Below are 12080 nucleotides of genomic sequence, written 5' to 3'. Positions count from 1 at the left end.
GTATATATTTCAGTTTTTAATTTAAAGTAACATTGGGTTCCTCATTGGCTTCCCCACAATTTCCTTTCCTATTTGCTAGCTTCTCCTCAGAATCTGTGGTAGAGGCTGTTGTGTTGCTGTTGTTGTTGTTACCAGGAATGAGAAGTCTCTTCTGTTATTTTGTTCTCCAGCCTTTTTGTCTGAAAGGGACACTATGACCGTGGGCAATTTAATTTCCCTAGACTTTAATTTCCATGCCTGCCACAAAAACACATGTGATTTCTGCCTCTACCTCCAACGTTTAGGAGCATAATATTACCTCCATTAAATATATTCCACTGAGGTATTTTGGTAAAAGTATTATTAAAAACAAAAGATCTGTGTATGATTAACGGGTGTCCTACAACATGGGTGTGGAGGACTTTGCAAGACCGAGCTCTCTTTGCTTGATGGGTTTGGCAGGAGAAGAATTCCCTCGATGCCGTGATCCATACTTTTCTTCATCCCGTGTTCTCTCTGTGTCTTCTACTCTTCTCCCGGGCCAGTCTCCTTCCTGGTCGTTTTCCCATACAACTAAAGCTGTGCTAATCCTTCATGGGTCTTGCCAAGGAAATGAGACAAGAAAGGAATAAGAGTCTTCCTTCCTCTCTAGCACCGCTCCCCACAGGGCTGTCACGCTCCTCCGCTGACTCTGAGGCTTGACCTCCTCCTCCGCCCCAGAGTAACCGATGCTCAGGTCTGGGTGGTCTGGCCAAATCCTGGGCCTCCAGAGAGTTGAGAGCACCCAAGAACGATCCAAGCCGGGAGGTGGCAGGCATAGGTCCTCCAAACCCCAGATCTGCCCAGGACTCTGACACTAACCCTGAGCTTCAGAGTTGTCCACAAGCGTCCTCGGAAAATGGAAACAAAGCTTTGGGGAATAAGGAGGGGAGAGGGATTCAAGGGGGCGGAGAAGACTGGGGACAAAAGAACGATCAAGACATGTTACCTACAGGTGCAAGTCCCCTAGATCAAGGTGATTATTTTGTATATCTAAAGTGCACCAATAAAGCTAATTTTAAAACACCCTCAGAGAGATTCACGGAGGCCATGAAAGCCACTGTGCTCACATTCACGTTTATGAATGGAGAGAAGCAGATCAGGGAAAGGAACAAAGGAGTAGCTCAAAGACGAAGCACGGGGGTGAGTGTAAGCGGCTCCCTCTTGGGAGGCCCTCCTGGCATGGGGTGGTGACAGCAGACACAGGGTACTGCTACTCACGATGTCTGCTGGAGCTCTGCACACGCGGTACTCACCCGGCCTTGGTGAGTGGGATGCACTAAGCCTTGGAGCACCTGACACCTCCTTATCTCAAGTCTCCACTCTCATTAACAGTGCTGGGCTCCCCGGCATGGTCAGTGTCCCCCTGAGACTACCAGTGTGTCCAGCTCCCCCTGAATCTCCGAAGCAGGCAGGCACGGCCTCAGGGACCCACCACAGGAAGCTCCCTGTTGCTTGGGAAAGTCTAAGCATTTAAGAATATTTCTCCCTGCAAGCCAAGCACACTGGCTACCCCTCTACTTAGACATGGCCAGAGTTCTCAGGGGGGTTAAAAAAGTGAAAAATGCTCCTTATTGACCCCATGTCCCCCGTTTCATGGAGCAACTGCCAGCCCACACCCCATTCCCTGCACTTTGTAAAGGGCCCGCTTTATTTTAAGTAGGGTATTTATGCCGAACAGTTACCTGTACCTAGTATGAGTTTACTTAAAATCTTCTTAGAGTTCTTCTGTATCTCGTGATTTCTGACACACTGAGTTTTGCTTTAACTAAGTGTCTGATGCTACTTTTCATGTAATAATCTCTCTTAATCTTCTGTGTAAATTTAACGTATTTCCTCAGAAGATCTCCACTTCTGAGGACAGAGTTTGCAGCCACACAATGGGGCAGGGTCAGCTGTGTTTATCGACAGAGACCTGATTGTCCCAGCCCCAACACAGGGTTTCCTAGACAGCACGTTTTCCTGAGCAGCATCTCTTTGCTACGACCAGTCCATAACACTTCGAAATAGAAGCCAGTGCTCTAAGATTTGTAACTGGAACCTTCTATTGGCTGCATCTTAATGGTGACTTCAACATCTTAAGTGTGGCCTGGAAGAGCTTTAAGGTGTTTCTACCCACTAGGGACAATGAGGTGGGGACAGCCTGCTCTGGACACAGGTGTGAGAATGTTCTGTCGAATGCAGCTCTCACTTCAAGACTGCTTTCTCTGTGCAAAGGAGGCTGTAATCTGCGCCCACACACAGCCCTCTGTGCCTTCCGGACACACTGACCACCTGTGTATTCACAGGTGGGGGCTGACTTGTGCACATGCACACATGCGCTCGCGCATGTGTGTGTGTGTGTGTGTGTGTGTGTGTGTGCGTGTGTGTGTGTGTGTGTGCGTGTGTGTGTGTGTGTGTGCGTGTGTGTGTGTGTGTGTGCGTGTGTGTGTGTGTGTGTGCGTGTGTGTGTGTGTGTGTGCGTGTGTGTGTGTGTGTGTGCGTGTGTGTGTGTGTGTGTGCGTGTGTGTGTGTGTGTGTGCGTGTGTGTGTGTGTGTGTGCGTGTGTGTGTGTGTGTGTGCGTGTGTGTGTGTGTGTGTGTGTGTGTGTGTGTGCAATTTGGTGTCCTCTGCCCCGTGCTCATGGATGTGAGTGTATTTTGTGGAGGTGGATTAAGCAATAAATTTTGAAACTTTATCCCCATCTTTGGGTAGAGTAATAAAAGTTTGTAGGCTTAAGAAAGCAATATTCCTTGGAACTGCAATATATGGGGATGATGAAACGGAACTAAACTGCACAGTAATCTCTGAGGCCTCCCCAAGCTAGAGAGGTGCAAAGTGAGAGCTGTAAAGCAAAATTTAACCCCCGCCACACGAAAAGTCGTTTTCAGCCCCTGACCAATTTCACAGAGAATTGGGAAATATGACTAATACCAAGGCCTAATTCCCCAGGGCTTACGAAGGAGTGTGTCAGGAAGAAGAGCAACAACCCTGGTTCGTGTGGGCTCAACACAGAGTGGAGTCAGCACCCCACAGCAGTGCTCCCCTCCCTCTCTTGGGTTCCATGCGCCATGCAAAATGAAGTTGCAGCCACAATCAGGGTCACAGGGCCCCTGGGGCTGGGGGTGCAGTCACAGTGTGGACTGGCTCTTCTTTCTGCGAGTTCAGTCGGGGGCGTCAGGAGCCAGCTCTTCTCACTGTGTTGGGTCCATGATGTGCTGTTCACTGTCCCTGCAGCCATCCGCATACTGACAAGCAAGAGGCAAACAAACCAACAAACTGACAAAACCTGCCTAACGAACGTTTCAAAGAATCTGATTAACCCAGTCAGTCAACCCAAAGCACTCAGCCTTCTTCTAAAAGCTGGAAATGCTATTCATTTTGCTGTTCTCCTGACTTCACTGGATGATTATGTTGGGTTCTGAGGCACAGGTTTCCTTCTTTCTTTTGTCTTTTCTTCTTTTTTGGCATTTTCTTCTCATCCAAATGCAGGGCTCCGCTGGGTAAACCAGTTCTGTGCTCAGTCTGCTGTCTCCTTCCACCTCTCCATCCTGGATGAGACCGCATTTAATGATGGTGGCAGATACAGCCACACGGCTCCCTGCTCTGCTTAGCATCCCTGGTTTATTGCAGGATCATCACTGTGACAGGGACATGTCAGCAATGGGTGATTTCCACAGAACAGTGGCTCCTAGGCGGTGGCTATGCTCACAGAGCAAAGAGGGAACATGAACAATTATCCAGCGGATATGATCTGTGCTGACAGCCCATCTGGGTAATTCAAATAGAAACAACTTCCTCTGCCTCACTGGAAGGTTTGGGGCTTGATTTAGTTAGATCATTGTTCAACTTTCTTTGCCTGTGGAGATGCAGTTCATATATTTGCTGGTTAAGAGGGGTCTGGGGTTATAGGCACAGCAGCTGTTCATTTGACACTCAAGTTTCACTCTGGTTTGGAAGACTTTGTGTCTAAAATTCAAAAGTGGCAAAAGGTACCTAGCTCCCAGCTCAGGCTGCCTATGCCTCTCGGTTTTTCTCATCTGCCCAGAGAAATAAAACCATCACCTGAGCCAAAAAGTCGCTTACCTAATTGGATTTTTCTTTTTAATTTTAGAGATACAAAGTGTTTTCTGCTGTCGGAGTTGTCTGAGTGACATTGCAAACTGAGCCAGACCACTTACATATACATGAATATTTACATTTGGGTGATGTTTTCCAAGTGGCGTTTTATCTAGAGGAAAGAACCCAATAATTTAAGCAGCTGCAGAATTCCTCGCACACCTGCAGGAAGTCAGTCCCTCCTCCTGCCCTGGGCGGCACAGCACAGTGGAGGGAGAGAGCTTTAGAGTCGATGTGACTGGGTTCAGCCCGGCTCCGAAACTCACTGTCTGATTATCTCTAGCAAGACATCTTGTCTCTGCCACCACCAGGCGCCTTAGTTTTGAGGCGAGGATGACAATCACTGTGATAACTTCCAGGCGCTGGTTTATCACATTGGCTTTTGTAGAGGGGCTGCCTCGGAGCGCAGTTCTAGCACGGGGGCACCACAGTGAGTAAAGGGGACTGGGAGAGAGAAACAAAAGGACAGTTAGTAAGGCAAGTGGACAGTAGTCATAAGCACGGGAGAAACATCAAACAAAGATGGGACAGAAGTGATGGCACAGGGGAGGTGGCGTTGGCATGGTGCAAGGGAAGGCGTCAGCGAGAAGGGGCAGAGAGTTGAGAAAGCGGGTCAGTGCATACCTGGAAGAGGAATGACATGGTATCACTGTGTCTCCGCAGAGAAATCTTGTAGTTCTAACACCCAGTGATGCATCTCAATCTAGAAATTGGCCTTTACAGTGGTCTTAGGATGCATCCTAATCTAACTGCTATTCTTATAAAAAGGTGATGTTTGGACACAGAGGTAGACACACAGGGAGGGAGCCATAGAAGACAGTCACATGACTGGGTGATGTGTCCACAAGCCAAGGGGTCCCAGAGACTACTGGCAAAGCCCAGAAGCTGGAGAGACACAGGAGTCTCTCAGAGAGCACTCAAAGGAAGCAAGGCCAGCTCATGCCTTGATTTCAGATTTTTAGCTGCATAACTGGGAAAGAATACATTTGTTTCTTTAAAAATTATTCTTCACATCTCAGTCCGTATGTACGCATTGCACACAGGGGCATGGTGTGCTGTTTCAGCTCTTGTATGTGAGCTGTTCCTTTGTGTCGGGGCCCTCAGACCCTCACTGCAAGCACCCAGTTTGTGGTACTTTGTAGCAGGCAGCACAAAGAATGCCTGGCAAGTGTGAAGGGCCTGAGCCAGGAGCCAGTGCCAAAAACATCGAGAACCAGCAGGGCCTCGGTGCCGCAGAGCACCGAGCACAGGGAGCGGGAGTTGAAGGCCACCAGGTCCTTCTAGCCACCTTCAGGCTGCACTTCTACTCTGCAGGATGGAAGTCGCCATCTGCTGGCTTTGAGCAGGGGCATCTGGGTCTGGCCTGCATGCGCTGGTCTGTGCCGAAAGTGCCTCTCGACTGGCAGCTGTTACTGTTGCCCCTCCAGCCTCCAGACCTCTTCACTTCTGATAAACAGTGGTGGGAGGTGGGGACCGCAGCGCTTGGGGTGCGCACTGTCTGTGTAGCTGCGCCTCTGCCACGGGCTGTGAGAGCCTGCTCCCAGAGGGCCTGCCGTCCGGGGAAGCTTGCCGTGAGGACAGCGTCCTGCACTGACATCCCACAAATGCCCTTTATTTGTCGTTTATCTGTCCATTATTCATTCACATGCATCCGTTTATTGTGCATGGACCTGGTTTGCGTATGTGTTTCTTTTTCTTTGCTTTAGAAAGATACGAACCGAAATTGGTTTCTACAGGGTTGAGCGGCCATAGTTAGAGAAACAAATGTTTTGGAGCTCGAGCTCAGAGAGTATCTTTGCCCGTGCTGTCCCGTTGGCTGGCGATGCCTGGATTAGTGTCACAGAAGGATCAGGAGACACCTAGCAAGGCACTGCATGGCACGAAATCTGAAATGCAGTTGATGGGGTGGGATAATGAGCACTAGCATAGTATTTTATTCATTTATCCTATATTTAAAGAGCGTATAATAAATAGTAGGCGCTGGGCTAAACAACAGATATTAAAAAGTTAACAAAATTTGATCCTAGTCACAAATAACTCCCAATGTGTATGAGCTAGAAAGAAAGGTCACTCGAGGAGCTCAGAGCACAAGTGTTCGGGCCAGCTGCCGGCAGGGGCTGCCTGAGAACTGGAAGTTCAAATGGGGCGATCAGCTGTTGACAGAGCTTGCCGGAAAGGCTTCCGAGCAGCGCTGGGTCCCCTGGAGGTATCACAGGGACATCTGGGAAAGACTGCAGCAGTAGCAGAGCTGAAGACACGGGGTGTGGATGCAGGAGGATGACTCCATTCCACGGGGAAGGAGGGAAGGTGCCGGGAGAGAGAGGGAGTGGACAGGGAGAGGGGCTGCAGCCCGCTGTCCCTGAACCAGGGTTTAGTACCAGGGAGCAGGAGTCAGAGTGTAGAACCTTAGAAGAGAGCATGGCTCAGATGTGGGGCACCAAGCAGCTCCCTCTTTGTCACAAGGCCATGAAAAAGTCAGAGAGAGACTGGACACGAAGGCCAGATTCTCCCCGCAGCCTGGTTTGGGGGAGAGCTGGGGGCGCTGCGGAGAGAGGACAGCTGGGAGGCCATCTTACAGGACAACCCAGGCACTGCGAAATGCAGGCTAAGCCGTGCGGCCAAGAGGACAGGGGCCGGCCCGCCTGTCATCACAGGCTGCAGCAGTGGCCAGGGTCTTCTCCTACCTCCTCAGAGCCCCAGGGTGGCAAGAACGACCTGCTGTGTGCAGTGCTCCTCCCTCCTCCCAGGGAGGCCGGAGAGAGCAGTCCAGGACTGAAGGACCTCAGACCCAGCTCGGCCTTACAGGAGGCCAGCTAGGTGGGACTTGGTTTCAAAACAATTTTTAACAGAAAGGAAAAAATAAAGAAAACCGCAATTCTTTCCTGCTCTGTGTCCTGATTTAAAATTTCTCTTTCCGCTTCCTCCTCTTCTTCCTCCTCTCCTTCTTCTTTTCTCTCTCTCTCCCTCTCTCTCTTTCTCTCCTCCCCCCCATCCCTTTAATTGACTAGAGAGGGGACAAAGAGCTTTTTAGATAGCATCACTATAATTTAAACAACTTCTTGGTTTTCATTCTGGTCTAGGGAGCAACTTGGGAAAGTAGAGTCACAGGTACCTATGTTGAGAGTAGCTCTAACGTTGACCCAAAGTCAGTCTGTGTGGAGTCCTGGAGTCCTGGCTCTGCCTTGCACCTATGGTGTCACACAGGTGACTTCTTTTTCTCTTACTTCAGTTTTCTCAGCCGTAAAATGGAGTAGTTAGTAACTGTAGTGATGTGTTGGGTGGGAGGAAATAAGCTAATGCTTGTAAGATTTCTAGAACCATCCTTGGCACGCATAACAGTGATGATGTGTCTTTGCTATGAATAGGGCTGTTGTTACTTTCATGTGTGTCCTCACCTGCCTGGTGGGCATGTCTGAAATTACTCTGGGAATCGTGTGTTAAAACAAAGGGCTTGAAATAACTAATCCCTAAACCCTTTTCTGATGCTAAGGCTCTGAAGTTCTGTCCTACAGTGTTGCTATAAGAGTAAAATCAATAGTTACTTTTTCACACTGACTGCAGCATTTCTGAAAAACCATGCTTTTGGGGGTTTCGAGATGAATGTCACTGATAATTGGAAAACTTTCTCATTTCCATGAATGATCCTCTCCATTTGCTCCTTATTGCTCATAAATTGAAAAAGTTGTCTTGAACTTCAGTTTTATAAAATGTGCACATTAGTGAAGAAATACAGATATAAAGAACGAAGACCATTAGCGCTCATCTTTGGCTGTTCTGGTTTCCTGGTATGAATGTTTACAGCCAGCTGGCAAGGAGAATCCATCTTATTCTGACCCTGACCTTTGCGAAATATTTATTGAATTAGAGAAAAACAATCTATCGAGTAATAAAGATATCTGTGCATGCATTTATTATTCACGAAACTCAGCTTCATTTTGGAAAATCTGTCCCAAACCTACTCAGGCAAATCAGCCATAACAAGGTCACTGCAGACTTAGTGAAATGCCCTCCAGATGTCTTTTGTTTTAGCTGGATTGCAGCACAGAGATGAACAGAAAGCGAAGCAGGGACGTTTCAGCGGAGGGAGGGAAATTTCATCCGCAGTGTGCAGATAAAGGGAAAATATTCGGGGTGACCTTGGGACAAGGGATGCTGTACCAGGGCTCAGTGGAGACCCATGTCCGTTGGCGGGGCTGCACTCCCGCACCGGCCTCGTCCTGTCTTTTGCCTTCCAGTCTCCTTGGTCTCTTATTCTTCCACCCTTTGCTCCTCTTTAAAAAAGAAAAAAAGAGAAAGCCATGGAAGCTCCCTTGCTTGTTTGATCTTTTCCATCTCTGGCCTCCTCCTCCCACCTGCTGGCTCCACCAATCCCTGTCACCCTGTGCTTCTGAGAATGTCTGTCTTTCACTTGGCTTCATCTTAGACTGAGAATCTCAGGGATTTGCTCAGATGAGTTTCAATCCGCAGTTACCACCCCCCGACTTCAGACTGCTATTCCTTGGCCTCCAAATACCCGGTCAGTTTATTTCTAGTGGTTCTCTACTCTGGTTCCTCTCCTTCAGTAAAATCTCCCACTAGGCACCAAATATGTGTCCCCCCACCATCCCAGCTAGGTTTTCCCTGTTTAACTTTGTTTAGTTTATTAGCCCATGACCGTGTGCGTGGGAAGATGGTACGTGCACATACCAACCTTGATTCATCTCTTCTTCCTCTCCACTTCACACGCCTCTTGACCCCCTCTTCTTTTGTCCATGTTTGCAGCACACAATGTTTGCATTCCTAGTGTGTAGTCAGTCTGTGGCCGTTACACATCCAAATTCCCTTTCTGCACCCCCTCTCCCTGCTCCCCTTCCCCCTCCCTCCACCTCTTGACCCCCTCCTGCTGAGAAAGATCTACCTTCCTACTTCCTGTTACTCTCCTTTCATGACAGTCCTCTTCCGAGAGCTCAAGGAGAGGCGAGAGGACGACCTCTGCCCTCAGCGCCCTCACTTCCGCTCCTGCGGCCCTGCCTCTCAAGGGTCCACTCCTCCAACAAAGCCACGCACACCAAGGATCCTGTCCGGAATCACAGATTCCAACCACAGAAGCTGTCACCTTTTCTTTATTTTTAACAACCTACCCCTTTAAAATACTGTAGTTAGTTATGGTTAGAAAGTTTTTAAATGCCATTTATCTTTCACAGAATAAACTTTTGGCTTTGTTGATTTTCTTTATTGTATGTTTGTTTTTATATATTAATCTCTTCTCTATTATTTCTGTCTCCTTTCTTTGGTTATACTAGACTTCTAATTCCCTAAAAAAGTTCTCAAGTACTTATGAAGTGAAATGTTAGCCCCTTTTCTCTCCTAATAGGATTTAAAGCAATAGGTTTCCCCTTTAGGATTGGTTTGGCTGCATTTCACAAATCAATATCATTTATTTTTATTAATTAGTTCAAAACATTTTATGTTTTCTGTGGGATTAGCTCTAGGATGCTCCCTAAAGGTCTCCTGCATTGAAAAGGTAGTCAAGTCCAAGGAAGATTCCTTATGGCCGGAGTGAGCCATTGATAAGGTCACTGGTGAATGTGAGGTTGGGAGGTTTTCAGAGTCTGCTGCTCACTGCCCGGCCGGCTCTGCCCTTCTACATCCACTTCCTGGCTGCCGTGAGGTGAACAGCTCCCACTGCCTCACCCTCTGCTCCCCCATTTCAGCCTTACAGCCAGCAGAGCACGGACTGCGTCCTCTGAGCCTCTCCTCTTTTAAATGGCGGTGTTGTGAGTTTTGCCTCTGAAACAGAAAAGCTGACTACCAAATAATTTCTTTTCTTTTTTCCTCTGTTCTCTAAAACAAAAGCAATATAAGTGTATTGCTTGATAATCAAACATGTAAGACTTTCTCTAGTTATCTTACAACTGGCAGGCAGGTTGTTAGATTCTTTGTGTCTCCCGAGGTCAGTCCTTTGAAATGTGTTGAGATTTAGCTTTATGGACCAGCATATGTTCAATTTTTGTTAATTTTTAAATTTGAAAAGAACAAGTACTTGGTACCGGTTGGAGCTGAGAGGTATGTATGTATGACAATTAGGTCTGGTTTATTAATTGTATTGCTCAAATCTTCCTATCTCCCAACTGATCTTTTTTCTGCAGTCTCTATCCATTGCTGCAAGAAATGAATTATAATTTCCAACTATAATTGTAGAGTTGTTTCTACTTTTAGTTAGGCCAATTTTCACTCTAAGTATCTTGAGGTTAGAGTATTTCGTGAATGAAAATTTTGAATTGTTTTAGCTTCTGACCCACTCTCATTACGAAATTTCTTACTCTTGCTGAAGCATCTTAACTTTGCTGTTTATTTTGTTAGCTATTAATACAGCTCTCCCAGCATTTGTTTGAGTTTGCATAGATTTGCAAGATCTTTGCAAGATTCTTGAAAGCATCAAAGAGCTGGATTTTGTTAATTTATCAAGTCTAACAAGTTTAGTCTTCTAACGAGAACATTTACTCTTTTACCGTTAAGAGGAATTACTGATATGTTTAAGTATATATTTACCATCTTACCATTTGTTTTCATATTGTACCATCTGTTCCTTGTTCTTCTCTCTCTGGCATTGTCTCTCTCACTCAGTTTCACTCTTACCTTTAAAACTTCTCTTAACTAGTGCACACGTATTTGTCAATAAACACTATTCTCATGTTAGTCCCATGTTCTTATGCCATCCATTTATTGGCCCCCACTCTTGAGTTTAAAACCCACACACCTGACTTACTAGAGTATGAGACTTTGAAATAACTCCTCACCACACACCCAGGACATGAAGCGCTCGAACCTTGTTTGATTCTTTTGCTCCTCCTCCTCCGTTTCATGCTGTTTGCCACGAACTGTAACCTTCTATGTGCTAACCAGTATCTTCCCACGTTATTACCCTGACGTTCTTTCCTTTTGGACGTTTCTGTGTTTCCCGTGGGATCGTTTCCCTGGCTGACGGAGTACCGCCTTTCAGTACTGCACACCTGGGATTCCCTTTAGGTGAGCCTGCATCGGGCTTGCTCTCTGCCTGCGCGCGGCGATGCGCCTCCCTCGGGGCTCAGGGATTCATGAAGGAGGCGGCTGCTTTGCCTACCCACCAGTGGGTCCTTCGCCAGCCCAGCTGCCTGCCTGTTTCTCATGACAGCTACTTCTAGCTTCCAAATCCTCCTGCCAGGCGCTCTGTTCTGCTGGCCGTCCCGATGCTAATAACAATATCAGCGATGATAATACTACTAATAAGCACTCGTCGTGTATTTCTTCCGTGTCACCCCTGGTGCTAGCGTCTCATAGACGCTTCACCTCACTTAATCTTTAAAACAATACCCTTGTCCTCCTCCTACATGTGAGAGAATGAAAATTCAGAAAGGCTAAATAATTTGTCAAGGATTTCACAGTTGGCAAGAGATGCTGTTAAAACTCAAAACCAGTCTGTCTAGTTCAGAGCCTGAGCAGTTAATATTCATGCTCGCTGCCTCTCCGCCTGCCCCTCCCACCAGGCTGTCTCCATTTATTCCAGGCTGAGCTTTGCTGCACGACTGCTCTTTACTCCACAACCTGCACCCAAACTGCGCCTGAAGCGGTAACCCGGCTCCGTGCCCGTGTCCGGCCCAACAGCCCGATTCCATCTCCACCCGGACGCTGCGCCTGCCGCCTTAGTTGCAGGCTCATCTTCCTCCACGGCAAGTGTCTTCATCTGGGCCGCTGTTCTCACTCGAGGGGGTTTTGTTGGCCAGGGACCGGGGGCTGAGTCTGGAGACGGAAGGCAGTGGTGTTCCCACGTGGTGGGTGGAGGCCGAGCGCGTGGATGGACAGCTCAGGTGTGCAGAGCAGTCTCAGGAGAAGGACCCAGGCTGAGGTGCCAGGAACGCTGAGCCTGCACAGCCCTGGTCTAGGTGACAAGTAGTCTACTGAGAATCTCGCACTTGTCAGCTTCCGCACCAGGCACAGGGAGTAGA

General features: G+C 47.8%; 1 long non-coding RNA gene across 1 annotated transcript in view; it reads left to right on the top strand.

The window, feature by feature from the left end:
* Positions 1–11798, top strand: part of LOC104854574 — a 564230-nt gene extending 552432 nt beyond the window's left edge. Inside the window, exon 18 of the long non-coding RNA XR_778164.2 lies at positions 11642–11798. This is a non-coding gene — a long non-coding RNA (uncharacterized LOC104854574). The remainder of the gene's footprint in view (positions 1–11641) is intronic.
* Positions 11799–12080: the final 282 nt, after the last annotated feature.

The sequence above is a fragment of the Fukomys damarensis genome, unplaced genomic scaffold (genome assembly GCF_012274545.1).
Source record: "Fukomys damarensis isolate Sample0158 unplaced genomic scaffold, DMR_v1.0_HiC HiC_scaffold_11, whole genome shotgun sequence".
NCBI classification, from domain to species: Eukaryota; Metazoa; Chordata; class Mammalia; order Rodentia; family Bathyergidae; genus Fukomys; species Fukomys damarensis.
This window is presented reverse-complemented; position numbering and strand designations above follow the sequence as displayed.